This window comes from Anopheles merus, chromosome 2R (genome assembly GCF_017562075.2).
Source record: "Anopheles merus strain MAF chromosome 2R, AmerM5.1, whole genome shotgun sequence".
Classification (NCBI taxonomy): domain Eukaryota; kingdom Metazoa; phylum Arthropoda; class Insecta; order Diptera; family Culicidae; genus Anopheles; species Anopheles merus.
Window position 1 is genome coordinate 40,110,963 of NC_054082.1, and position 4,654 is coordinate 40,115,616.

Here is a 4,654-nt window from a genome sequence, read left to right on the forward strand (position 1 = left end):
TATACCTTCTTGGTGCGGTTCTTTTCTCTTCTCTACTATTTTCCCGTAATTTTCTTTGTCTTCTAGCTATTTTGCAATGTTGTTTTGACTTCGCTTGTTATCACATTTGTTAAACAACGACACGTACACGCAATACACCATGCGGAAAATGATGTATAGAAGGACAAGCAGTAATTAGTAATAAATTATAACTGTATTAGAGTAGTTTAGATAAAGGAAACAAAATAAATCGGTGCGATACATAAACAGTTTAACTTTGTCCTAAACGAACGAATGATTAGTTGAAATGAAAGCAAAACAACCCAGCCAGTTGTGTTTAAATTTGGAGCATAATTCAACAACTTTATAACCAACCTTATAACCCTTAATGAGAACCTTCCGGACGCTGCAACGGGTACCGTATTTATCTATTGGTGGACAAAAGAGCGTAGTAAATTGTTAGCATCTGATTTTAGGGGGATCGTACGATATAAATCGTATGTAAAACTAATTATGGTTTAACCGAAGCGTGAATCGCGCATTACAGTTGGCCCAGTTAGTAGTAAGCACCACTTCTGCGCAACCGAAAATAAATAGATTCAATCTGCAATCCAGTGTACATATGGGAGATATAGTCAACGCGCGATGATGATGGGCCTGCTCCACTGGCTCAATTCGCAAATAAAATCAGATGTGTTACGTGGCCCTTGTGTAAAAAACTGTACCTTACAGACAAAGTTAGAATACTTTTTGTGGTTTTTGTTATCTTTTCCACCCATTTAGTGTTGATTTCACTTGCTGCTGCTACTCTTCCAGCAAGGGTCACATTTTAACGGTTCCGCTTGTACGAACACGGCTTATATTTATAGAGTTAGCTCCACAAGTAAAAACAAATCTTACTTAATGATCATATTGGGAAAGGGAGTTTAGCATAGGTAAAATTATTAAGTCATAATATATAATAAACGCAGGCATGGGACACCATTAATAATGTATAATGTTCTAATGGGGGTAAAACTTAGGGTTGCGAGGTGGAAGCAAGACCGCAGCATATTGATGGATGGTGGGATGTGACACGAACGAAGTGGCGAAGGACGAGTTGTTAAGTGATGAGTGAGTGCGATCATTGAGAGTCTGATTAGGGTATAGGAGTGTATGAGGCTGTTGCTGAAGGGAAAACACATAAAAATGCAACGAGAAAAGCTAGCACGGCTCGGCGTTGGACGACACCAGGAAACAATAAAGTTCAGTAAATATCATGCGGCTTGGGTCTATTCTTATTTTCATCCATAAATTCCTTTCAAGTCATAGTTTTTTCTTGATTCGAATATTCAATCGTTACGGGTTGTAAACTAATTTAATCAACTAAAAGTTAGATAAAAACGTAAAAGCAGTACAATTTCCCCATGATTCGCACGCGAATTTTAAACCCTCAAAAAGCGCCATCTACACACGACTGTCAGTAGCTAAATAGTTGCATCGTTTACCACAAGGTGACACTAGCATCGCACTATGAAAAATGCTTGGACAAACTGTTTGGGTGTCATGTAAAACCCGGTGGAGTCGTAAGAAAGGTTGATAAATAAATAGTGTTATTTTGTTTATATTTGATTCCTTTCTACATAAAGTATTTTTTTTTTCCATGTGACAGTGAGCGTTATTAATATTAATAAAAAACTTTAGTTATGTACAGGTTTTTGTTCAGTAATTATATGGAATGAATGTAAAACGTGGTAGCGCGATAAATATGAAAGGGGATGATATTAAGTTAAAATATATTAAATTTCAATGGTTTGCTATACGTGTTTTTGCTATGCTTTAGTATTCCATTATATTTTCTATCTCATCGATATAGCAAACGGTATCAATTATTCCATTTTTTTCTCCAACTCCATCTCCAACTATATGCTTTTATAAACAATATCGTTCATTATGCTTGTCTCAATCGAATGTTACAATAAAACGAACATCGTGCATCGTGTTGCGATGTTTGTAGTGAGGCATCAAACACATTTCCCTCGCAATCGTATACAATTGTAATCCTGTGATGTACAGCTTCAGCAGAACAAGTTTGCTAAACAACAACAACCAAAACAACAGCAGCAAATCACGACATTAAAGCGATGGCTGTCGATTGTTCATCCACCAATGGATGGGGACACTAACCGTTGAAACCGATCCGATGACAACCGACCGCTGCGCGCTTACAACCGCTTGACCACGTGTTTGCTTGCAAAACTCCCGGAAGTACACATCATAGTTGGGACGCCCCATGCAAAGCCCGCTGTATGCCGTGCGTCAGTAGCAGTGGTGGTGGTGTACATGGCGCGGTTATGGTTTTAATTGACTGTTGGCGGCCGCGTCCGGCACAGATTATGCGTCGGTTTGGTAATTGCTTAACACAATTTCATTATCCCTGGCCGGTCGGAAGGATAGCGGTGACAATGGAACGGGCATTGTGGAAAACAGTTACAGTATTGTGTGCGTATCTGGTTGGGACAATTTTCCAACCACCACCATAGCGGATCATCATCATCGTTGGCATGGTTGTCAGCAGACGGCACTTTTTCCTTTTTCGATGCCGAGCCTGTTTGTCCGCCCGCTAGCACGTTTGATGTTTAACGACCGCAAATTAAGCCACCATTAAAGGGTGGATTGAGGAATGAAATGAGATTTTTCTACCACTTCCAGTGGGCACTTGAATTCGGGCAGCTTTGATGCTTTGGGAAATGGTTCATTCTGCGTCGAAATGTCTGTTAAAGCCCATAAAAGAAGCTCGGTGAAAATTGAGCACAACAAAACCATAATGTAGATATCAATTACTACTGCCACTACTGGGTGATAGGTTTAATTTAGACGCTTTATAATGATTATGATGGGTTAAAGTTTTGGGTTTGATGACATGTGACATGTAGAAAAAAGATAATCATTGTGACAGGAACAACTGATGTCATAGTTGTGGAAAATGTCCCGAGTTACATTGTTCTTTTGGCAGATTCGCCCTTTTTCTTTATCTCTAAGTACTGCTCATTTATGGTTGTTGTCTCGATAGGTGTGAGAAAAAATTATATCTTTGTTTATATCACAACACCCATCGAGAGCATTCCTGCGTATCAAGACGAAAAAAAAATCCGATTTTGAAGCCTTTTTTGTCAAGGGAAGAACGTAAATATGACGCATACGAGCATTTTGGAATTCAATTTCAACAGCTTGAAACGTATTTTGAATAGTACAACATGAAAAGCAATGTTTGCACATATTTTGAACAAATCCATACACAACCTACTGTATAGAGAAGCTTCAAAATTGCACATCACTTATAGAAATCAAACACAACCGATCGGTGTATGACAGTTTGCTTCTCTCCGTCCACTTTAATCTAAATCACATCGCAAACGCCGCTACGCCTCCCCGGATAACATTCCATTATGAATAATCTTTCATATTATAAACCAAATAAAGAACCCATACATATGTATATGTGTAGGGGCACCGGAAGCACCGGAAGTAGCGCGGCTATCGATCAAGCTACGGCCTCCCGGACAAGCTCATCACAAATTCTGATGGCACGATATAAAAAGACGCACGAGCCCGATGAAGTCATAGCGAGATAGCGAAAAGAAAAGATATAAAATTAAATAAATATAAAACATTCCTCACCTACTTCCCTTGCTCGCTGTTCTCTGGCTTGTGTTCATTCTCTGCCTTTGTTATGCCATATGTCTTCCAACAGAAGAAGAAACCCAACCATCGCGCGCGGAACATGTGTGCTTTGCGTTGTTTTACTTTTGTCTTGCACGTGAACGATGGCGCATACAAACACACCCACACACACACACACATGCACAATCGTATGAACATCCTGTACCGATTCTGGTCTGGTGGCCAAAGACCGGAAATGATGTGTGACATTGTATGAGTGATTTTTTTTTCTGTGCGCACAATGGTCTTCACTTGAAGGCAACCTTCGTCGAGGCCGTCGCGATCGTTTGCAGTGTGATCTTCAACAACCATCCACTAGCACAAAGGGATGTATCATCAAGCAATGTAAGACTGCTGGTGTAAACACCTCGGCGGACTGACTTCCGTTGTCCTTCCGAATGCCGAGACATAGAGAAGCTTTTATCGTTGCAAAAGGTCCCGCCTGCATTCGTAATGTTGTGCTTGAGTGCATTATTTAAATTTTTATCATTTTTCTTGAATTGCTGATTGCTCGTTGAAAGCGGCACAAAACAAACCTCGAATCTTTTTTGCTAGGTCTCGTTAGCAGATGCTGACCAAAGCATGAATTATGACGATGCTGCTACGCTACAATACGCTTGGCTATCGATATACCCATGAGATAAGGCTTATTCAACCAGAATGTGCCCCAGGGCATCATCAGTGTAATTTAATCGTTTAAATTGCATACTTTAAGGCTGACTACGCTGTAATTGCATACTTGTTTGGCCAGCATATTCTGACAGCATCGATTTTATTAAAGCACATATCCAACTGACTTTACGCCGTCATTTGCTGGGTGACACACTTGATACCATTTTATTATTTTGGTAGCATATTGTAGCGCAGTTGAAGGCAGCTTAGCTCCGTGTGTTGGTTAGGACAGCATGCGGTACAGTGATGTGGTAAAGTTACGCATTATTACCGACCACAAATTACGATACGAGATTAATTG